Source organism: Hyperoodon ampullatus, assembly GCF_949752795.1.
Source record: "Hyperoodon ampullatus genome assembly, chromosome: 11".
Lineage (NCBI taxonomy): Eukaryota > Metazoa > Chordata > Mammalia > Artiodactyla > Ziphiidae > Hyperoodon > Hyperoodon ampullatus.
In genome coordinates this window covers 64595940-64621769 of record NC_136924.1, presented here as the reverse complement: position 1 = coordinate 64621769, position 25830 = coordinate 64595940, and positions in this window count along the sequence as shown.

The following is a 25830-nucleotide window of genomic DNA, read 5'->3' as shown; positions in this document are numbered from 1 at the left end:
GTCCTGGACTTTTGTTTGTTGGAAGATTTTTAATCACAATTTCAATTTCATTACTTGTGATTGGTCTGTTCATATTTTCTGTGTCTTCCTGGTTCAGTCTTGGAAGGTTATACCTTTCTAAGAATTTGTCCATTTTTTCCAGGTTGTCCATTTTATTGTCATAGAGTTGCTTGTAGTAGTCTCTTAGGATGCTTTGTATTTCTGCGGTGTCCATTGTAACTTCTCCTTTTTCATTTCTAATTTTATTGATTTGAGTCCTCTCCCTCTTTTTCTTGATGAGTCTGGCTAATGGTTTATCAATTTTGTTTTTCTTCTCAAAGAACCAGCTTTTAGTTTTATTGATCTTTGCTATTATTTTCTTTGTTTCTATTTCATTTATTTCTGCTCTGGGCTTTATGATTTCTTTCCTTCTGCTAACTTTGGGTTTTGTTTGTTCTTCCTTCTCTAGTTCCTTTAGGTGTAGGTTAGATTGTTTATTTGAGATTTTTCTTGTTTCTTGAGGTAGGCTTGTATAGCTATAAACTTCCCCATTAGAAATGCTTTTGCTGCATCCCATAGGTTTTGGATCATCGTGTTTTCATTGTCATTTGTCTCTAGGTATTTTTTGATTTCTTCAGTGACCTCTTGGTTATTTAGTAACGTATTGTTTAGCCTCCATGTGTTTGTGTTTTTTTTACATTTTTTCCATGTAATTGATTTCTAATCTCATAACGTTGTGGTCAGAAAAGATGCTTGATATGATTTCAATTTTCTTAAATTTACCGAGGCTTGATTTGTGACCCAAAAGGTGATGTATCCTGGAGAATGTTCCTTGTGCACTTGAGAAGAAAGTGTAATCTGCTGTTTTTGGATGGAATGTCCTATAAATATCAATTCAATCTATCTGGTCTGTTGTGTCATTTAATACTTGTGTTTCCTTATTAATTTTATGTTTGGATGATCTGTCCATTGGTGTAAGTGAGGTGTTAAAGTTCCCCACTATTATTGTGTTACTGTCGATTTCCTCTTTTATAGCTGTTAGCAGTTGCCTTATGTACTGAGGTGCTCCTATGTTGGGTGCATATATATCTGTAATTGTTATATCTTCTTCTTGGATTGATCCCTTGATCATTATGTAGTGTCCTTCCTTGTCTCTTGTGACATTCTTTTAAAGTCTATTTTATCTGATATGAGTATTACTACTCCAGCTTTCTTTTGATTTCTGTTTGCATGGAATATCTTTTTCCATCCCCTCACTCTGAGTCTGTATGTGTCCCTAGGTCTGAAGTGGGTCTCTTGTAGACAGCATATATATGGGTCTTGTTTCTGTATCCATTCAGCGAGCCTGTGTCTTGTGGTTGGAGCATTTAATCCATTCACGTTTAAGGTAATTATCAATATGTCTGTTCCTATTACCATTTTCTTAATTGTTTGGGTTTTTTTTTTTTTGTAGGTCCTTTTTTTCTCTTGTGTTTCCTACTTAGAGAAGTTCCTTTAGCATTTGTTTTAGAGCTGGTTTGGTGGTGCTGTATACTCTTAGCTCTTGCTTGTCTGTAAAGCTTTTGATTTCTCCATCAAATCTTAATGAGATCCTTGCTGGGTAGAGTAATCTTGGTTGTAGATTCTTCCCTTTCATCACTTTAGGTATATCATGCCACTCCCTTCTGGCTTGTAGAGTTTCTGCTGAGAAATCAGCTGTTAACCTTATGGGAGTTCCCTTGTATGTTATTTGTAGTTTTTCCCTTGCTGCTTTCAATAATTTTTCTTTGTGTTTAATTTTTGCCAATTTGATTACTGTGTGTCTCGGCATGTTTCTCCTTGGGTTTATCCTGTATGGGACTCTCTGTGCTTCCTAGACTTGGGTGGCTATTTCATTTCCCATGTTAGGGAAGTTTTTGACTATAATCTCTTCAAATATTTTCTCGAGTCCTTTCTCTCTCTTCTCCTTCTGGGACCCCTATAATGTGAATGTTGTTGTGTTGAATGTTGTCCCAGAGGTCCCTTAGGCTGTCTTCATTTCTTTTCATTCTTTTTTTAAAATTCTGTTCCACAGCAGTGAATTCCACAATTCTGTCTTCTAGGTCACTTATCCGTTTTTCTGCCTCAGTTATTCTGCTATTGATTCCTTCTAGTGTATTTTTCATTTCAGTTATTGTATTGTTCATCTCTGTTTGTTTGTTCTTTAATTCTTCTTGATCTTTGTTAAACATTTCTTGCATCTTCTCCATCTTTGCCTCCATTCTTTTTCTGAGGTCCTGGATCATCTTCACTATCATTATTCTGAATTCTTTATCTGGGATGTTATCTATCTCCACTTCATTTAGTTGCTTTTCTGGGGTTTTATCTTGTTCCTTCATCTGGTACATAGCCCTGTGCCTTTTCATCTTGTCTACCTTTTTCTCTGTGGCCTAACATACTGTAAAATTTTACTTATGATGTCTGTCATTTGTCTGGCTCTCTATATTGTCAGTTTCACAGGGGCAGTGATTTTTTTTCACACCTAGGACCATGCCTACCACTTAGTATGCACTCAGTAAATATTAGTCAAACAAATCAATGGAAGAACCAGATATGCAGGACCTGTTTCACTAGGTTTGAAGCCCCAAAATGGGAATCTCAGCCCCCAGACTATCACTCACTATTTACATGCATCTTTAAGAAGTTTCACTTTTAAGTTATCTGAGCCCCAGTTTGTTCAACTGTAAACTGGGGATAATAGTGATTAGTAACAAGGACTAATAACAATAAATAGTAAAAGGGGAAAAAATGTCACAGAATAATCATGAGCATTACAAGAGAAAATGGATGTGCACATTGTCTACTGATGCCAGCAATTATCACCTGAGAGATGGAAGCAAAGGAAGAGTGAAGAGGATTCCAGGTTGCCCTGAGGAGCAAAGTGATCAGCTGTCCTTGGCATTAGAATCCAATGGAAGAAAAGTGGTGATTGGAGGGATCAGGCATCTTGAACTTAAATATAGAGGCTGTATAATTAAATATAGTATGTATATAGCACATATGAGAAGGATAGTGGGATGGAGGGGGGGAGGAGAGGGAGAGAGAGGGATTGCATGCACAACATTATTTTGGGGTGAATCACTCATCGTGCTATCTGTTTACTTTGTTCTATTATAGGAAATTTGATGATATTTCATTTGTACCACCACACCTGATGTCAAGTGAACATGTAAACCTAGGTGTAGGGTAATTGTCACCACAGAATATTTCATACAAAAATTTTCCTGACAGTGTTAAGCAGCAGTATGGAAATTACTGAAGAGAGAGAAGTACTTTTTTTTTTTTAATTAGGATAATTTTTAACTCTAATGAATCTGCAAGAATCAACCTTGATGTATCTATTTGGACATTTTCCACATCCCAAGTGGTTAGTCTAATACAAATTAAAGCACCACAGATTGCTATTATCTTCTTGCATTATTCTTTTCCTGAATTAATTTCATTTTAAAAATCAGACCTTCTCCAAATAAGAATAAATTTAAATATCCGAGGTATAAATGTAAGCTGATGTCAGGACCCATGCATATCTATAATTTCCACAGAATCATGGGAATAATCCTAAAAAAATGTTTAAATGGAGGAACTGACCTTTTGGGTCACTTAATCATTCCCCTTACTATTCCTGGAGAATCCAAAGAGTACCTGTAGTTTTCCTTCTTCTGAAATTACATATCACTTTCCCCTTATATTCATAATTAATTTGTTCATTTAATCCATCCACCCACCCATCCATCATTGCAATCTTTCATTTAATAAATATTAGGCATCATTTATGTACCTGGAATGCTGCTTAGCACTGAGGAAAAAATATGCTAATATTTTATTTCAATACATCATAGTTAAGTGGGAGAAACAAACAGATTAATAAATAATCATAATGTGATATGTCTTAGAAGTATGAACAAAGTGCTGACTGGATGAATCACAAAGGTTTATGAATTATGAAGTGGTAAAATTTGTTCTGAGGTTTGAAAGGAGAGTATTTCAGGCAGAGGCAAAATGTACACAAAGATAAGGAGATATGAATGGGCATCAAGTCCTAGGAGGATTAAATAGTTAAGTGTGACTGGAGTTGAGCCTATGCATCTCTGAAGGGCTTGGGAAGGTGGGAGATGAAGTTGGGTGGGTTGAGGTCTTATCATAAAGGACCTTCTGTATTACCAGCAAGAATTTAGATTTCCTTCTATGATAAGACATCTTTATAGACTTTTCAGGAATGATGATAGCAAAGAGGAGGAGCAGACACTGTGAAGGACAAGACAAATCAGGGAGGCAAATTGGGAGGTTATTCCAACTCTACAAACCAGATGGAATAAAGACCTCAATTAAAGTATTGACAGTGAGACAGAGAGTGGGGAACTAAATACAAAGATGACTAGGATCTAGAAACTGATGAGAGAGAAAACATCTGGAGAAAATTGCTATCATTGTTCAAAATATTCAATGGGGAGAAGTGAAATTAACATTCCTGAAAGGCTTTCCATGTTTCTGAACAATGTGAAGAAAATGGAGGCCTGGATATATTAAGTGGTGTATTTATCCACCTGTTCCTTGCTTTTTCTAAAAAATATGAAGCTCCTCTAAATTTTCTCCAGCTTCATCTTTTGTCTTCAGTCACATGTGACCATGGCAAGTCATGACACTGATCCACTTCATGACTATGTTGGCCCTGATATATTTGGATAAAGTCAAGTAAATGTGACCAGAACCCAAAAGTTCTGTTCTTCCTCAATCATTTTAGTCTTACATTTTCTGCTTAGGTAGAGAGAGGCCAAGATTAACAATGATGGGGAAGAGGGTTCTGTTCTTATTGCTCAAAGACTCACGTTTTTTTCAAAATTGGAAAATATCTTTTTATATTATGACATGATTAGTCTATTTTCTACTATTAATTTTAACTATCCTGAGCTCTCAAACTTATGTAGGAAATGTTTTACTTTACTTTTGATTCATCTTACCAAAACCTTCTGTTATCTGATCCTAATTACTAGCCATTCCCTCATATGATCTATTATTTTTCATGTTATACTCTCCAATATTAAATTATTCAAATATTTGAAAATCAAATAGTACATGTTTTATACCTTTGGAGTACTTTGGGACAGATTATAAAGAAAACTTTTGAAAGTCTATCTACAAAATGTCATAAATTACAACTGAAAAATATCATGAATCCCATTCAGACTGTTACTGAGGATTACACAGTTGATGAATAGAGAATAAAGCTGACTTTAGAAGTGAGTGCCCATGGGTGGCTAGACCCACACATTGGTTAAATGACTTGGTCTCATTTATCAGCATTAAAATATGTATGATTCAGGGTCATGCTTCAGCACATTACAAACTACTATATACATAGATGTTCAGGCAAACTATGAATGGTTAAGCTTGCAAATATTAAGTCTGAATTCTAATTGAATATTACTATATAATGTTCCTACAATTCTTTTACCCTTTTATGTTAAAGTGGTTATCTGTTGATTTCTATATACTTTCTTCCTTGATTTTAAATGAATTCTTTTCTTACATTTGTGCAGAATGCTTCCCAAAATAGTCATGAGAAATGTTTACTATCCTTATATCAATTTCTCATAAAAGCTATTTTAGGTACCGTTTATGGGTATGTGTTTCTCTGAAATAAAAAAAAAAGGTGTTCTAAGAGTTTATAATCCTCTAAGAGAGGTGCAAAACTATCCCCATTGTGGGCTTTTATGGAGGTAAAGGAAGTTATTGTCTTGCTGTCCCTTTCTGCTTGTTGAAATATTCCCTTTTGCCCAGATTTGTTTCCTGTAATAATCTTTTGAACAGTGGAGTACCTGACATGTGTTTGTTCCTTAAGCAAACGTGTAAAATTCTTCAAGTCTGAATGGAGAAGTAGAAAGAGAAGGTTTCTGCTGTGCCTGATGACAGTTTTTGATTTTTCCACACTAATATTCTGGCTCCATGTTGGAGCACTAGTGTGGCAAATCCTAGCGTTGGTGGCATTCTAAGGAAGGGACAGAAGTTTCGTTGAGGAGTAAAGATTCAAAACAACTCCAGAAATAAGCTCTTGTCTCAGTTTATTTCTCACAGAGCAGCAGGTGTGTACATCGTGTTGCAGGATTAACTGTAACCTATTCTTTCTTATAATTACCATTAGCATTCCAGGTACCCCTGATTGCAGGGAAAAGATGAACTTGATACAGCTTTGGGGATCAAAGGTAAAGAACTGCTTCAGTGGTCAGTAAAGAAGACACTGAATTATCTTTCATAAGAAAGGGGTAGGGAAGCATCATTCTTTGATATGAGGCCAAGAAACTGGCCACAAATAGCCAATATGTCATTATTGGTGAACCTAATATTGTCACCTAAAATGACCCTGCAGCTAACATATTGTTTTCCCAAGAACATGAAATGGGTAAAACAAAATCCTGAGTATAAGTGGACCTCTGTCAGTGTTCGACCTATTAGTTTGGAAATTAGCATGAAAAGCACTGAACCATCAAACTTTCACCAAATCTCCATAAACCAAATGAAGATTGTGTTCTTACCTAAATGGTTCATTCTTTCTATATTTAAATTGCCCCTTAATTGAATAAGCTATGTCATAACAGCATCTAAGTAATTAGAAGTGGCTAGATTTAAAGATTCATCTTTTGATCAACTTTGGGAACTTGAGACTAATGGATTATGACTATTTTTTTAAAAGGGAGAAATATATCTGGGAAATAGAAAAAAAAAAAAGCAAACACCCCCAACATAGTAAACATCACTGCCTATGCTGCCCTATCCTTCAGAAAATGGATTCTAGTTTTAACTTAGAGAAACATTTTTTCCCAAAAATGTACCACATATAGATTGGTCATCTCTAAACTTAATTTTATGGCAGAAGATAGGGATGGAAAGGAGAGAGTGTGTGCTGCTTCAGGCATGGTACTAGCCTCATTCTTCCACAAGTTACACCAAGTTCCTTTCAAAATGCCAGCAACATATTCTTTATGCAGACAGGTGTCTCAAGGAAAAGTTGTATTTATAACTCAAACCAACCAGGAAGCTAAGAGAAAATGTTGCTCTCTTAGTAATTCCTAGTCTACTAAGACAAATTTCTTCAAAGTTTCAATCCTTCCTCCCAAACTCCACTTATCTTAAATTCACCTTATAAACACAATTTTTATTGCTTACTTCTGTTAGCCCTTATATGCAGTGAGGCTGAAATTCTTGACTGTGATACTTGACCAGATGTAAGCTTTTAAAGTAAGTCTTTACGACAGAAATTGGATTAAAAACTATTAATTCAAATTACTTCTTTACAAATGAGAGGTGAGTCTAAAGAAATGAACCTACTATCAAATTTAGCAGGAAAAGTGCCTTCCAATTGAGTTCAAAGTTTCAACTGTCTCTAAAAATGTGTGAACTCACTGGTATATGGAATAATATCTGTAAAACTCTATGCAGCTTTCCTCAAAGCATTCAAACTAATTGTTTTCCCATTTTAAGGACTTTATGATGTTTCTTTAAACAGTGTAATACCATTATACTGTTGCCTTTCAAAATTATCTAAATTTTTGTCATTTTTCCACCTGGAGTAAATGGAAGGTATATATGGTAGAAAGCCAGGAGAAGTAGGAAAGTCTTAAATTTTCTTAATGTCCCAAAGGAATTTATTAACTACCCAAAGAGAAGTCAGGGAATGCTAACAGTTAATGTCATCCAGAGAGAATCAGTTGATCTGCCTCCGAGTGGATGAATGTGCATAAATGGCAGTGCAAACAGTCATCTGCTTTCATGAGTCACATAGAAGAGATCATGGCAGGCACACTGTACAGCTTTCAAAGTTCCAAGAAATGGTGCAAGTCCATCTGTTCCAAAGATTCATTTCTAGTTGAGATCTTCATTTGCACAGCACAGGAAGCTGAAAGCCACTGACAGATGTATTTGTGGTAAAAGCTCACTAGTCCTGCATTCTAATATAGGCTTTTTAGAAAAATGAAGTCTATATAGTGGTTATACCACCAATGAATTTAGGTAATAAATAAGGTAATCAGTTAATCAAGTAAATAATAAAGTAATCAGGATAAAATTTTATACCATTCTGAATTAGTCCTTATTATCCTTGGGGATAGAAGGGAATTAGAAACTCACTAAGTCTAGCCAGCTTGTTTAACAGGTATGAATGAACCAGGGAGGTTGAGAGATTTTTAAGTGACTTGTCCAAAGTTCTAAAACCAGAAGGTTGTAACACTTATAAACTCTTATTAAAACAAGCCCACCTCTTCTCAGTCAGTTTGGTGCTCTGTTATTTTTTCCAGAAGTCTAGGAAGACTTTATGCCATTTTCCGCTTCCAAACCGGGACCCACACTGAGGTACACCTAAATATTGGGTTGGCAAAAAAGTTTTGGTTTTTCCGTAAGATGTTACAGAATAGAATCAGTTAACTACAGAAATGCTCTGTTGTTTGAAATGACTATTCCCAATCACCCAAGGCTGTTAAATTTTTTGAGAATTCATAGAACAGGTAACAAGGTCAGTTAGTGGCAATATTGACCCCAGCCGAAGTATTAAAAAAATTGGCTTTGGTCCCCCAAATGTTAAATGTGGAGACCAAGCCACAGCACCAGCCATTCTTAGGAAGGAAAATTAAACTGTGGTATGAAAATGCAGTAGTTTTCAGGGCTTATAGGAATCACTTTCACCAGCATGAAAGTAAAATAGAGGCTTATTTTTTTACATAGGTGTGTATGTTTATGAAGGTGATTCATATGTCATTGCCTTAAACTGCCTCATCTATACTTAAAAGCTGTCAGGTCAGCTTGCTCTTAAATGATTATTTCAGACCAATAGGAGTCTTCCATTTCATAATACCTCATTGCATAAGGTGCTTTAAGAAAGCACAAGTGCATTCATGTACAGTTACGACCAACTCAATGGCAGCTTTTCTCCAGCTTAAATGAGAAAACCTGTTACTGCAGAGTAATGATGTTTTAATTGCACATTTAGTACACAAAAAGTGAAGAAGTTAATTCATATACTTGTAAGAGCTACGTTAAAAAAAATACATTTGAAGTGAAGCAGCAATTATTTTCCAAGCAAGGAAAAGTTCATTCAAATCAGCATTTAGTGGTTTAAAAAAATGGGATTGCTTTAAGAATCCATTTACTGACTCAGAAAGATTTTAAATGGTAGAGTGCCTTATGTTATATACCTGAAACAAATACAATATATGTCAATTATACATTAATAAAGAAATTAATTAACTAATTAAAAAATTGGCATTTAGCGTGAGGGTATTCTAGTCTTCCTTTTTACCTATATCAAATAAGTTAAATTTATTATTGGAATATTAGTTTGAAATGATGCCTATCTATGATGTTAAGCAGCTGTATTATAAAAATCCGACACGCACTGCATTTTAACCTGCTGCCTCCTTTCAGAAATACTGCCACCTATTCTTTGCCTTCCAATTATTTAAAGAATGTCCATCAGTTTAAATATAAATGTTTGTTTCTCTAATAACCTGGGTATTTTAGTGAAAAAAAATTTTTTAGTGAAATTGGCTTATGTTCATAATGCATTGTCTCTTCTATTCTTGTGTGTATGTGACTCATTTTATATTCGAAGGAACATAAATATTGTTCAATAGTTCCTCATAAAAAGATTTTAATGACCACACTGGAAAAAATAAGAATATTTTGTAAATTAAGCTAATATGATAAGATTTACACTGATACTGTGGAGATTTGGCAGTGATTTCACAAATTTATGTAGACTGGCAAAGTGAACAACTGAAATTAAAAAAGAACTCTGGGATATGGGATAGAACCCAAATACATCAAAGGAACCATCAATAATGAATAAGGGAATTTATAAATCTGCATTAGGTTTGGCATAATTATACCACATTTATTTTTACACCTAGGTGGTTAAAGTGTAGTACTAATTTCCTAAATATTTTTCCTGCATGTAGAGTCTGATGGCAGCTGGTCCACTAGAAAAACAAATAATGCAATTGCCTGTAAAAACTAGTAACGTATGCTCAGAAATAATCGAGGGCAAATGTAGGAATTCAATGCATTCAGGTGCATAGAAATGTACCCATATCTGAATAATATTACCACTTACATAATGCTTATTATGGGCCTTAGAATATTAGTTCTAAGCATTTGACCAAGTAACTTATTTTTTCCTCAGCTCATACAACCCTATGATTTAGGTACTGATATTATAACTGTTTTACTCAAGGTCACATGCTGAGTTATCAGCAGAACTAAGAACTGAACCTAGACAGCCTGGCTTCAAAGTATAACCTTTTTAACCATTACATACTCTCTATCACCTTGTCTGAAAAGACAGTCTCTCTCCCAAAGCCAGCTAAAACAATAGTGCTTCCATCTTGATATATGACTTTAACAGCGTATGAAATGAATAATTACAAATTTAGTTACTATAAGACACAGCAAATTTACTAATTAAATCAATGTTTATAGAGAAACAAGAAGTAATAATGCCCCCTCCCATAGGTATCCTATGCATCACCTTTTGTGTCTTATTTGAGAATTACTACTGCTACCACCTGTTAATATTTAAAAAGCATTTTCCTGGACAAACACTTTGCAGGGATTATCTGATTTAATCACAATAGCAAACATATGAGGGCTGATAATACCATTTTTATATTTCACGTGGGGAGACTAAGGCTCAGGGGGTTTAAATAATTTATCAACCTCACAGTGTTAGAAAGTGATAAGGCAGAGATTTGAACCCAGGCAGCCTGTCTGCAGAGCCCACACTATTTGTCATTATACCTCTTACCATAGTGTGTTGTCTCCCACTGGTAACCTAGTCAGCATGATTTGAACAGGGAAAAAGAACTATAGGCTCCATGAATATAAGGATTTTAAGAACTTTATAAAAGCATCTTTTGCACTTGGGGACAGAATGGATTCTGTAATTTTTTACCTTTTTTAGCCTTTCTAATTTATCTTACCTTGAAGATGGGCAGAGAATATAACATAATGGTCAAAATACAAAATGAAGACAGACAGTATTAAAATAGTTGACTTCACTTCATTTTAAATATAGCATCTTATATGCCACTTACCTGGTTTTAGTTTCTCAATTTAAATTGGTGAACAGATGTAAAAAGACATGATTTTAGCATAAATTCTTGAGAAATCTAATCAGAGCCCTGTAGTAGATTTGTTGGACTGGAAGAAATAAATGGATGCTCTCATCTTAAAGAATCAGTGCTTTTTATTTAATGTTACCAGATTAGCTTCTTCAACCTGGCGGCTCATTAAAAAGATAGCTTTGTGCTTGTGACTAGAAATAATATTGATAATAATAATAGTAATAGTAATAATAATTTATTATTGCATGTGTTCAGCAGCCAAGTAGTTTCATTTACCGAATTGGCTGGTGTGCAGCACACACAAATAAAATTTGCATGAAAAAGAACAGCTGTGTAAAATACTGCCTTTGGAATGGCAAATTTACTGAGATAGTGATTATAGTGTATGAAGCTCAAGGAATAACCGTAATGATTGTAGGACCATTTCTCTCCCTCATGCAGTATTTTACATCTATTGCCCTCAGAACAAGAAGACAGTGAATTCATGGTAGCAAATGCTATTTCCTATCCTGTAAAAGTGATTTTATTGCAACCTCCTGCTTTTAGTCACTGAAAACTTGTAGAAAAGCCTCCTTTGAAGGTAAAACTTTTACTAGTTGGCCTCTTCCAAAAGATGGGCTTGAGTGAAAAGACAGTAATATTTAAGTTCTAAAAATAAGGCAGTGCTTAATTTGATGTACTAAAAGCTTACTTTTAAAAGATAGCAAAATTTTTAAATGTTGGATTGTATACGTATTGTTTAAGCAACTCTTTCATATCAGGAAGTTCCAGTTTATCATCTAAGGAAGTTCCAGTTTATCATCTATAAAGGGTAAAATGGCAATCATTTTTCCTCCATTAGCATGTCATAATTTAAACATGATTCACTTGGACTTAATGAGCATATAAATCATAAAAGCGTTTTTTGTATTGAATTTTAGACAATAATTTTAAAGTGTTATTTGGACCTTGCATATTAGGTGATCAAAATTGGTGACAATGTACCTGTATTCAGAATCATCTACATGTTTTTAAATCTTTGGCTTTGCCATTTCATTTGCTACAAATCTGGAAGTTGTCAGGGAGAGTGCTGCTATATTTACACTTCGTTGAAAAGGGCAAATTATGACATAGCCTTTGTTTGAATTCCTTAAGTGTAGTCCTCTAACTTGAGAGTGAATGTCTGTTTGTTAGTAGGATCCTCTCATTTTACTTTTAGTGGTTTTCTTGTTAAACATTTATGCATTGAAAAAAACTGATCCCAACTCTAAAACGTTCATTTTTATAGTACTTCATAGTTGACAGAGCTAGGTTTTCATAAGTATAAGAATTCGATCCTCATAGCAATGCTGTGAGGCTAACAAGATTATCCCCATTTTACACATGGGAAGCTGTAGGGACCAGAGGTTGTATGACAGAGCCAGTGTAATTAGTGTTATTGCCACACTGACCTAAATCCAGAGCTCTATGTGCTGAACCACAACAGTCCTCTGATCAAAATCAAATGATTTACAAAAATCATACTGAAAACAAGTTGTCTGTTACTCTTCATCTCATAAAATGTGGATTTTTTAGGATTAATAAACTAGGAAACTAGGAAATAGTGCATGAAATTGGAGAATAAGGAAAAGCTTTCATTATGTTTCAATCCATGCTTATTTAGACGATCACTTCTTTAAATCATGTTTAAAGTTTGGTTTTCTAGCAATTATTTTAGCTGATAGAAACACAGCATGATAAAAATGTGTATTTATGATATTCTGGAGCATATGGATTGTATAGTTATGTGTTTGTGTATACTTATATGTTTCCTTTACTGACATGGAAGAAAAATTTATTACAGATATATAAACCTTCAGTATTATACTGTCAACTTGATGTCTATTTTTTAAATTATGTGAAAATAAAACTTTAAATATATAAATGGTTGAGACAATCACTCCTCAGCTTTATAGAAACCAGCAGGATGAAATACTTACCTTGGAATGAAGATGTAAGGATGCGTCCGCCATACCCATCAAGAGATGACTTAGAACCTGGGCTTGCAGTGGCTCAAGAGGACGTGTCACTTGCTTTTCTGGAGTCATTGCAGTGTGTCCCTCCAGTTGCCTGTGTTGAACCTCTCCTGAGGCTAAACCAGTTGTTCTCTTCCTCTTTTTTTCCTGTCATTTCAAGCACTGGTCCCCATATTATGTTTCATAATGATTCCTATTAAGAGAATTTTCAGAAAAGGCAGGTAAATTTTCCCAGCCAGTGGAAATCAGATTGTGTTAAATCAATGTTTGTCAATAAAGTGTATCACAAAAATAACATTTCTGTGTTTTTCACAGTGATCAGCTATCTGCATCAGCAACCTGTAACATCATGTCCATAGCACTCTTCACATTTCCTCCCCACCTTCTTCTTACACTGACTCCCAGGCTGGAAGCCGTTCTCACAACTTGTATAAAATGACCATTGAATGGCAGACAAATTGATAATGAAATTGCTTCCCTATCGAAGATATCCCCTGCTCCCAGAATCTCTAGAAGCCAGCAGACCCTTCACATCTGTGTCTTCCCACCCACAGTTCCATTTCTTCCATAGTTTCTCTGTGCACGGGTATAAGCAGCTACAAATACGCAGACAGAAGCTCCTTCTTTGGGAGGGGTAGCTGACCAACGAGACACAGATATGAAGGCTGCCTCCATGCAGAACCTACCTGTTTGAATTTTACACCTTCCTTTGGAGACCAGCTATGGCAAAGCAAAGTCTAGAGCTGCCTTTCTTATTTTGTTTAATGTTCTTATTTTTCATAGTTGACCGAACAATAAACAACACAAACAAAAACCAGTCTTTTGGCAAATGTTTCATGAAAAGACAAGTAACTATGTCATTTAATGAAATAAAACCAAAGTATCCACAATAATTTTAAAAACTCACTTTTTGTTACTCACCGTTGCTGCAAAAGAACTGTTAGGCAACTCTAAGTACTGTGATATTAAGAGCATAACTAGAAATTCATTGACAGAGCAGAAATCTGTCTCTCTATATCATTTTCCTTCCATGTGCATATAGAGATATCTGTGTATGTATCAGGTATTCTAGCTAGCTAGCTATTATTCCTTTTTCCTGCATACAGACATTCTCTGGACTTGAGTAGGTGTGAAAATCCAGTGTGAATCTGCCTCAGTAATTTATAATAGCATTAATAATACTGCTCTAATCAATTTCATGAGAAATTTGGGCACCTTTAAAATTTGGTAAAGGATTGTACTATCATTAATTGTTTTTCTCTCAAAATAATAGGGTTTTTTTTTTTGCCTTATGAATAGCTAATTTTCTGAAATACAGTTGAGTCAAATAAGCACTCAACATTTTTATTTTTTTTTTTATTTTTATTTTTTTTGCGGTACACGGGCCTCTCACTGTTGTGGCCTCTCCCATTGTGGAGCACAGGCTCTGGACGCGCAGGCTCAGAGGCCATGGCTCACGGGCCCAGCCGCTCCACAGCATGTGGGATCTTCCTGGACCGGGGCACGAACCCGTGTCCCCTGCATCGGCAGACGGACTCTCAACCACTGTACCACCAGGGAAGCCCAGCACTCAACTTTTAAACTACTTCAAGAATGGATTTTATGGAACCAGATCTCAAGGGCTTTCTTGAAGATGGGGTCTGATTATATTCCTGAGGCCAAAGGCCTTTCTTCACTGACTCCTGGCATGATGTGTATGATCTCTGGGTTATTATGTCCACCAAGCCTGTGCAAAGAACAGGGATTCATTCTTCAGATCTGAAAGGGCAAAGATCACCAGTTAAGATCTTCCTGGTCACCGTTGGAGTCATTAAGATAATAGTGCAAGGGGCTCTAAAAATATTATGAAATAATAGAGAAAATAATTATTTTAATAAGCTATAAATACCTAAATATGGTAGTCCTTTAAAATTCAATAATTTATTTGATACAGCATTTTGAGTTACATATTCATTTCTAATACTTAATTGTGTAGAGTTTTAAGATAATGGCTCTTATGAAATGATTTTATTCTTCTTCTTTTGCAGGTAACCCATTAACAAAGGATAAATCAAGTGATCCTCAAGGCTGATTACGTTGAACATCAGCATAGAAACATAACTCATGAGGTGATCTTGAAGGAAAATTTTTATACAGCTCACAAGAGGCACTCTGGAGTCTATTATTTCCAGGGGATTTCATGGCTTGTAATCAGCTTCTTCTTGGAATCAAGACTTTTTACAATTCCGACATGAACTTCTATATCATGAAGATTTCATCAGATTTGAACTGTGTTCAACTTGTATAATTGCGCTTGCAAAAAGGATTTGAAGTTACTGTCTGAAGAGTTGGCGTTTCCGGATGGTGTCAGAGACACTTACCTTTTGGGCTCTTGGCTCCAAATGTGACTGCTTTTCTTGTTTCTGAAAGTCTCCCAAGTGCACTGGCCTTCTGTCATGGACCTGAGTCCTGTGTTCAGTGGCTAGGGCTGCACATGGCTTCAGTGACTTTTCCTTTGCGAACTTCTCCTCTGGCATGGTGTAGACTGAGACAATTTATTTGTATCCTAATCTTGGGGCTCTGAAAGCCTACATGTTTTAACATCTTAAAGTTGCTTTTGTTAATGGAATGGAAATATATATCCATTGATAATAATTATTGTTGGCAAGTAATAGTTATCTGAATACATCAATCATATAAGAATGTATAGACAAGCTGACATGTTTCCCCAAGGCTAACACACTGCTGCAGCTCTCTGTCAGTTAAATAGGTAGTAGTTAGAACTGAATTACCCTTTTCAGTACTCCTGTTTGGTACCTCTAGAGTACTCTCCCTTTCAGTTTTTTTTTTTTTTAAAGTGGGCTTTTTCTTTCATTTTTATCTTTACTTTTTCCCTTCACAGAAATTAGCAGTGAGCGGTCAAATATTTAGGTAAACTTCAGTTTCAAAACATTGCCAGGGATGCATGTGGGTTTTGATTTCTTAGCTTGAAAGTTATTCACTTAGATTTCTTCTAGTATTTTTTTAAACTGTCCTTTCTATCTCATTTTAAAAAGACTGTCTCTTGCTCTGTCCCAATGACTGTTTGAATGCCTATCTATTTGTTTATTCAATCTGTTGGTTGAATAAATTGTTCTTTTTCTTGGTCTAAATTTTATAAATATTTGCTTACAGTTGTCCCATTCAAACAATTTCTTTAGTCAGTGTTTGTCCACGTTTTCATAGTACTTTTAACATTTGTGGTTTTCAGTTCTACAGAAAAATCTTATAAATATTTCAAAGCCTTAAACATGTATGTACTTTTTTTTCTAAGTTACTCGCAGAATGTATAATTTTATACTACATCTGCTTTGTTTCATTTGTGATGCGGAGGGAGAGAAGAATGGAAATTGCATAGCCATTCTGGATATTGTGTAAAGGTATAGTTTGAAAGAATGTAAAGGGGGAGGAGCTTCTATGTTTTACTCATACATAGACTAATAGGAAGATACTTCAGAAATTGTCCTATTAGAAGCTCCATTATGTTAGAGAAGGGGTGGACATGTTTTGTTTTTTTAAAACTCATTGACATGGCCAATTAGGTATATGTTGATTTCCATGATGGAGGCTGACATACAGACCAAAGCTCTCCAGGCTAAGTTGGTAACAACTTTCAAAGACCAATACATTACCCAGAATCTTTTCTTGGCAGAATGACTAAAAGCGTAAAATTTGTTAAACATTAAATTTGTAAAGTATGCTTTTGATATTGAACTAAAGTAAACTATACTGCCCCATAAGTCCATGGAATGGAATGACTTTCTCCTTCCATTTTAATTATGAATATAAAACTAGATGGCTCTGAGTGAATTTTGCTATGGTTCAAGACTGTCTGACTCATAAAGAAAGGAGTAACTGTTGTGCTGGAGTTTCTGCATCAGTAATAATATCATTAATTTCTTTGGAACAAAGTGGAAAACTATATTATTTTGGAAATTATGAATTTGTCCTAGGTTTGAAATTATAGATCATGCCTCTCATTTTTAAAACTATGTCCCTTAAAACAACACTGGAAATTCTGTATTATATTCAAGTGTAATACATGCATATCAATAGAAAAAAATAAATGGAATTTCAAATATATTAACTAGATTATCCCCAGTAGATTAATGTTGTGACTCTTCAGAAAAGGTGAATAAAATTGGAATATAAAATGGACTCTTTTTCATGAGTTACATTCAGAGAATCTGTTTTCCAGTGTTTTATCTTAAAAGCACTTCAGTTACTATCTAGGAAAACCTCTGAGTTTATGGGGAAGCTGACATAAATTCTTCAATCTTCTTTTTATAAAACTCCGTGGCAAATCTTGCCATTTACACAAGGTTCCGATATTTGACTTGCTTCTTTGCTAAGAAACAATTGAAATAGATATATCTACACTTGTGCCACTTGCTCACATCTTGACTATGAGCACAACTGGCAAAATTTTGCTAGCAATATACAAAAATCATTTTATTATAAAAATTGTTGAAAATAATGACTGTTTATCCTTTGAAATTCATTATACAGTTGGCCCTTGAGCAACATAGGTTTGAACTGCACAGGTCTACTTATACATGGATTTTTTTCAACATTAAGTACTACAGTACTACACAATCTGAGGTTGGTTCCAGGGATGCAGAACCTTGGGTATGGAGGAACCGCATAGAGGGAGGATGGACTGTAAGTCATATGCAGATTTTCGACTGCATGGAGGGTTAGCTCCCCTGACCCCAGCGTTGTTCAAAGGTCAACCATATATGGAAATGTTAATTAAAACATAAAATATGGCTATGATTTAGCCTTTAAAAATTACTTTAAATAGCTTTTATTTTGAAGTAATTTAAGATTTCCAATAAGTTATGAAAATAGCTTAGAGGACTTCTGTGTATCCTTTTCCCCATTATCGCCCAGTGATAACATCTTACAAAACCAAGAAATTGACATTGGTACAACACTATCCACTCAAATACAGACCTTATTCAGATTTCACTAGTTTCACATGCACTTTGGGTGTGTTTATGTGTGTGTGTATACGATCTTATTCTTTTTAATTAATTTGGTAAACACCTACTTCAGTATGTCATAACATAAAATAGATCATGAGAGTCTATGGGTCAATGAGTGACTGATTTGTGATAACTTTTTTGAAGTTTTCTATTTATGGAATAACATCCTATAGCTTTATTTTATTTTTGTACATTCTTGTTGCCTTAACACAATGGAAACTTCCAGTTTTAACATCAGACAGTACCATATAAGATTTCAAATTTGGAATTGGCATTAATGGGTAGGAAGAGGTCTGAGAATCTGCATCTATGGTTGAAATAAAAAGGGAGTTTGGTCCTGTTCTTTATTTCCCTCAGCAAGGCCTGTGCTTCTACACAATGCTATACAAGTAGGTTGTGACTTTTGATAATACACAATGGCTAATAGCACGATGATTAAGTGGGACGTGATCTTTTAAAATTTTTGATCATTTTCTCAATTCATGATCATATATCCATCTGAAAGAGCAACATATGCAAAAATATCGAGTAGTATTTTTCACCATGGAGCCCTTTCTCATTTTGGCCCACTTAAGTGGAGAGAATTAGAATGATGGAAGACACCGAGAAGCTGAAGAGTTGGGGAGACACATATTGGGTATCTCCTGTTCCCCTTACCCACATAGAGAACTCATAGTGGAGCATTACTATTTTTTTAAGGTAAGGGTTTGTCTGTCTGCCTGTCTGCCTTCATACCTGCCTTCCTCTCCTTTCTTGTTTTCTTCTTTTCTTCCTTACCCTCATTTCCTTCCATCTTTCCCTTCCTTCCTTCCTTTCCTTCTCTTTTGTTTTATACATAAAATACTTTGAAAAAAGAGTAGAGGTAGCAGATTTTATTCATTGCACTGTGTGATACTGAAAAGTAGTGTAGACCTCACAATTATCTGGCATGTAATTGACTTATTCCTACTAGGCACATGCATATTTGGTGAGATCAAATGTTAGCTGAGGTTTAGCCTTTAAAATGGCCTTTAAAATCTATTCAATGGATTTTTTTTTTAATGCCCTACATTTGCAGGGCATTCTGCTAACCAATGAAAAGTAGGTACACAGAAGACAAAAGTGTTTCATATTTGTTTTGATTTTTTGAAATCTTCATTATATTTCAAATTAATAAATGTTATGCACTATGTCAAACATTTTTCTGGAAGGTTTTATCTGTTATACAAAGTGATTGAACTTTAGAAGTTATGTGAGCAGGGCACTACAAAGTTTTGTTTCACAGGTTTCAGCAAAAATGTGATGGAAAGTCTTAAAGAAGAGAGACTGTGGGCTTGAAGAGAAGTTAGAGGGGACTAACATAATCCAGGGAAAGTTAATGAGGGCCTAAGCTTGGACTATTACACTGAGGAGAATGTGAAAAAAATAGATATCAATCCTGGTCGTAATTTAAATTACTTGAAGATCTAAAAATTACCCACGCCCAACCCTACTCTCTGAGATTCTCTTAATTGACTTAGGATTAGAGTCTGGGAACAAGTATTTTTAAAAAATCTCCTTGGGTGATTTAATGTGCATTCTGGGTTAAGAACCACTAATGAAGGGTTTTGCCAAGGTAGAAATGAGAAGTTGGGTGGGATGATTGGATGAGTATAAGGGAGACGTGGAAGAGAACTCAAAGCCCTGAGCCTACTAAAGTGGGATAATTGAGATTTAGTTAAATATTAGAAAACTCTGAAGGAAAAGCAAGTTGAGTGGCAGGTGGAAACAATGAGTTCATTTTTTAAGATTAATGAGTTTACAGTGCCAAGGAAACGTTCAGAAAGGTCATGTTAGAAAAGAACTGAACAGGCTTTATTGGATTTGTAATTAGAGAATGTTGGTCTTGGAAAGAGAAGTTTTAGTGAAGTGCTTATTGTAGAGCTGAGATTTCAGTGGGTTGGAGAGTGAATGAGAGATGTGAAAGTGGAAAACAGTACATGTAGACTTCTATTTCACAGGGGAATAAAAAGGAAAAGTAGGGTAGTGGTTATGCAGGGGAGGCAGAATTGAAAGTGTATTTTTCTTAATATGGAAGAAATTAGAGTATGTTCATCTGTACCATAAGGGAGGGAGGGAGAGGATGAGAGGTGTGTTAAGAACCTAAGAGTGAAAATATAAAGGAAAGTTGAAAGGAGGGGTATTCCTATCTAGATGGAAAGAAAGATAAAATGTATGAGGAATAAGCAGGATTAAATCCCATAGAAATTCTAAGGGGATGTAAACAGTGAAGAGGCAAGTGGTGTTTAGTTCTTTGGTGACCTTCAACAGAGCAGTGTCAGTAGTTAGCCCAGGAGTCAGAAAGAAATCATTGAAGTTGATTAGCACATGGGTGAGTGTCAGCTTGTCCCTGGGCTACTTAGACTTAGGAAGTTAGTAACTCCAAGATCATAAATAGATAAATGAGAGAGAAATTAACTAAGTCTCAGTATCCTTATTCATGAAATAAAGATATCTACCTCACAGGATTTGTTGTGAAGATTCAATGAGTTAATACATGTAAAGTGCTCAGCACATTATCTTGTACATAGTATTTACTCGATTGTGGTTCTTTCATTGTGAAAGATGTCCAAGTTCCATTTGTTCTGCAGTGATGTAAAATCAAGTTGGTAGAAAATAATAAAATTATATATGATGTGAAAGGGTTTGGGGCTGGCTGGTACAAATGATAAATAGAAGAGGAAGATGTAGTGACATTACATTTAAATCATTTTTTTTTCCTGGAATTAAGTGGCCGTAAGGAAGGTAAAAGAGTAACCTTAGTGGAAGATTAAGTGAAAATATTTTTTCTTATGGGAGAAGCCAGAAAGATTGATAGGCCAGAAAGGTTTATAGGTTTATACTGCAAGGAGGCAGTAGGGAAGGAGAAACTGATAAAGGGAGGGATGGATTAATATCCTGGAGGAAGGAGAAACAGGTGGAGTTGGGAATGTTAAGCAGAAGGGTTAGTGTGAGAGGAATAATGTTTCTTTTGTCAGATAAGTAAAAAAAAAAAAAAAGAAAGAAAGAAAGAAAAAAGATGGATGAAGCTGGAGACAAATTTAGATGTGAGGCCAAGGAAAATAATGCTAGGAGCCTCTAGGCTGAAGGAATGGTATATACAGGTGTTAAGTAGATAAGGTTCATCTGCTGAGTATACAAGGGACAAAACTCAGTTTGGAATCTCCAAGGAGAGTAGAAAATATTTCAAGTAAACCTTGGTGTTTCTAGATTCTGAGAGCTCAAAAGACAATAAAGTCACAATACAGGACATTTAATTCGTAGAGACATGTGACTTTCCCATCAGTGTAGTCTGGACAAAGGAAGGGTGAAAATGAATAGTTGGGATCAACTTTGGATGAAGATAGGCAACGTAAAAAAAAAATGGCTAGCATCTCTTGAGCTTACTCTGTACCAAAAGGCCTTTCTAAGCAATTTAAGTGTATTATTTAACCTTACCTGAGATCTATATTATTGATATTACCATTTTCTAATAAGAAAAGTGGGGCATGGAGTGTTTAAGCAACAGTGTCACATAATAGTAAGTGGTAAAGGCAGGATTTTAATCTCTGTAGTAGTAACTAGTAGGGTGTTAGTTTGTATGCCATTGAAAAAGTGTATCATGGGGCTATAGGAAAATTCATAGGGCAAATAAAATAAAAAGGAATGATGTTTGTAAATCTAGGGAGGGTCAGAGAGACTTGAAATAAATTTGAAAGTGGAGACCGGTTTTATTAGGGATGAGTAATAATTAGGACAAATATTTTTATGTTCCTACTATGTGCCAAGAACTGTTAGATGCAGTGAATAAAATGTAAGTTTCACCTTCTATCAATCCTTCTGGGAGTGATAATAAACTGAATTTGTAGTAACTGAGTTAAGAATCTTCAGATAAATTCCTCAAAACACTGTGTTTGCATATAACAGCACTTGAGAGAGAGAGAAGTGGCTCCAAGTAAAATGTGGAAATGAAGAGCAGGGAAAATACAGTGCTCCAAAAAGAAGCCTATCCTTTTGATGAAGGTAGTCTATATTAATGATGAGGAACCTCAGTAATGCCTGATATGTTTCAGAAGAAAGAATTCTACACATAGTTTGCATTCTACGATAAGGGTTTATATTTGACCTTTAATTGGAAGTGAAGTTCCCTGTTATTGTGTCTACTTGTAAGGCATCAAGGGAAGATTTGTTAGAGTGATATATCAATTACCCACTGCTGTGTAATATATAACTCCCAAACACAGCAGCATAAAAGGGTAACCCTCAATTATCCCTCCCAAGTCTAGAGGTCAGCTGGAAAGTTCTGCTGGTCTTGGCTGGGCCCACACTTGTATCTGTGGGGATCTGTGTTTGGGCAGGCAGTGCTGAGTCTGTCTGGACTTCCTCCCATGTGTTGGGGGTATCTGGCCGTAAGATGGTCTAGGATGATCTTAGCTAAAACAACTGGGCTACTTCCAAGTGGTAGTTTGGCTTGTCCTCATGGCAGAGGAGGCAAGGTTCTGCGACAGTGAAGATAGGCTTACACTCAGAACTGGTACGGGTTCACTCTGACTACATTTTTATGGCTAAAGCCAGTTACAAAGTTAATCTGGTGGTGGAGAAAGAGACTCTACTTCTTAATGAAAGTTGCTGTAAAGTCACGTTGTAAGGTTACATACAGGAAAGGATGAAGAATTGGGGCCATGTTTTCAGTCACCTCTAGTGGCTTCATGCTAGTTTTACTCCCCTCCAAGACAAACTTTGCTTGCTTATATGTATCACCTTTTCAGTCCTAATGTGATTTTGATACACAACAATTTTAAATTCTTCAATGGCTCCCCACTGTCCTGATATGAAACCTATACTCTGTATCAGACATCAATGGCATTCCACTTTCTTGCCCCTGCCTACTTCTTTCTGCCCGCTATGCCTGTACTACTAATCCTGTTACACCCAAGTCCTTGTATGTAGTTCTTAAAACAACCTCTGCTCATCCTAACACCTCTTTGAAGGTCTCTGAAAGCTAGACTCTCCCTTTATCTTCCCCGAACCTTCCCCCAGTCAGCTCTTTCTCATCTGTAAGTTTAAATTATCAAATTCTGTTGATTAACATTTCCACCATAAAATTAAGTGGATGAAAATTGAGATATCATAAGAGTACTATTGGTAAAATAATTTTCTAACAAAGTCTTCCTACAATGAAACTCTCAAAAAGGACTTAATTCAGGGTAGGTGGTATTAAAGAGTTAATCTCAGTTATACATTTTTTTCAGTTGATATCGTGTAGTTTGAACTGAAAACATTTTATATAGACCTTTTTAAAATTGATTGTGAGGTAATTATCTGTAATCCATTCTCAAGGCTTCTATTTTTCTGTAAAATGATAAAAGACAGAAAAAAATAAGTACTTTCCTTCACAGTGTGTGCCTCAGCCAAGTCTCCCCTGATTCCCCACAAGCCAGCATAGATACCTGTTCTCCACACTCCCACTGCTTTCCTTCTTAATGCTTACTTGTTTGCTGTCTAACTAACTTCTGCTATCCCAGTCCTTTCCTCTTAGAAGTTGAATTGTGCAACAATATCTGGGATGCAGCAGCCAGCCAAAACATTGCTTATTAAATGAATCATTGCATAATTTAATATACACTACCTAGGCACACTTAGTAGTAACTGAGTTCGCTTCTTGTTGATTGACTAACTTGTTCCTAAACTCAGAAATGTTGAGGATCAGCTGTTAAGAAAGATTCTGGCAAATGGAGCGTGATTGTGATTTGCAGTGCAAATGTCATGTTAATCTTTGTTTGTTTTCTGGCTGATAGTTAAATCTCTTGTACTATGCATCAAAAATGTCACAGCTAAACAGTCTGAGGGATTAAATGGCTCCTCATAAGTTCCATGCTGCTAACTGGCAGAAAAATAATCACTGTTGTCAGTCTTGGCTGGTGAGTTCTCATGAAAAATATTTCTTTTTTAATTTGAAGGCATTAGGAAACACACTCAAGTTATAACTTAAACATTGTTTATTCTGGAGTACACGAACAATCTATTGCTATTTCATTGTCAGTCAGTCCAAATATATTACTAAAAAGTCACCAGGATTGGTCATATTTTCACCTTCAATGCTTTTTATTGATTTATTCTATGCTAATTTTTACAAAGATGATTTTAGATATTTTTGAATCCTGTGGTATTTCATTATGACAACTAATGATGCATGTTGCCAACATCTCTAAACACTAACAGAAGCTTAAATATTTTGTTGGCTTAATTGCTTCTGGTAGCTTTGTAGCTTTGTAATGACATAGTATGAAACTCATTTCACCCTCCTCATTTCAACTCTAGCCAAACATTAGGCCACTTTTGTCTTGTGATTATTTAGTTTTAAAAAGTTAAAATGGCCCATTTTCTCATTTAAAGGACTCATTATTGGAACCAGTTTCAAAGAGAACCATGTGGCAGTTGTGAAAGGCAAGGTATGAGATATCTCAGTGTCCCTTACAGGTTTACTAAGAAAGAATACTTGAGAATGTATTACAGATAATTACTTCACAAGGAGCTTTTAAAAATCCAATTACCAGATTTCTAATTTAAATGAAAAAAAAGGAAAAAAAAAAAAGTTCCAGAATCACTTCAATGCAATGTGCTCTTTTGCAGAATATCAAGTGCATCTTGGGAGTATAACTGTGGGAGAACTTTGTAATAGCACTGTCTCCCTATAACAGGACTCCACAGATAGCATTATGATGAATCTCCTGTATGTGTTCATTTAATTTCAGGGGTTGCTGCACTAAACAATAAACCAAATTTGAGAGCTTGAATCCGGTTGTATCTTGTCACTTTCTCTCCCCGTCAGTTCAATCAAATGTCATTCTATTCAACTGAATATAGACAGGGTGAATTTCAAGTAAAAGAAAATTCAACCAGAGTGACAGATTTTATCTTAAAGTTGCTTTTGTTTGACTTCATCTTCTTTTCTTTGCTGTGAAACCACAAAATGAAATGGAAATCAGGATGTCAATTCTTCTGCTCCTTGCTGTTTCTAACTTGTGCTTTTGGATCAGTAAAACTAGTTGCTTCATACATGCCTCACGTGGTCATAAGATTGGGCACTGCACAAATCCAAGGAACACCACTGACCTACGCCACTATGTGAATGTCAGTCCCTTGAGTTGTGCAGTGTCCATCATGCACAACTGTAAGCAGAATCTTTACTGGATTCTAATATTTTTGGTTGCAATATGCACATACAAGATTCTACTAAGATATATAATTTAATTTAGGTAATTAGTAATTTCTTACAATAAAATTTATTAAGATATTTAATCACAGATGCATGCCCAGAATAAATAATTAAACAGAATTAGAGATTTACTAAATTAGATTAATAGTTAACCCAACTTGATCACTTTCAGGATATCTACATCTGTGAATATTTCAGGATACTTAATTTCTTAATCTAAGACAATGATGAAAGATTTTATCTTCTCTATTTATATTTTCTCCCTAGGAAATATTATTCATGATGACTCCTCAAATTAGTAGCTTCAGCCCTAATCTTGCCCTTGAATGACAAGATCCTTACCCCAACAACCTACTTGACATCTCCACTCAGATGTCCAATTGGTGTTTCAAACAGAACATGGGCAAAGCAGAACTTTTGATTCCTCTACCTCAACCTTCAAACCTTCTTCCTCAGTTTCCTCTAATTTTGTAAATACAATTACAGTACACCCAGTTTCTCACATTAAA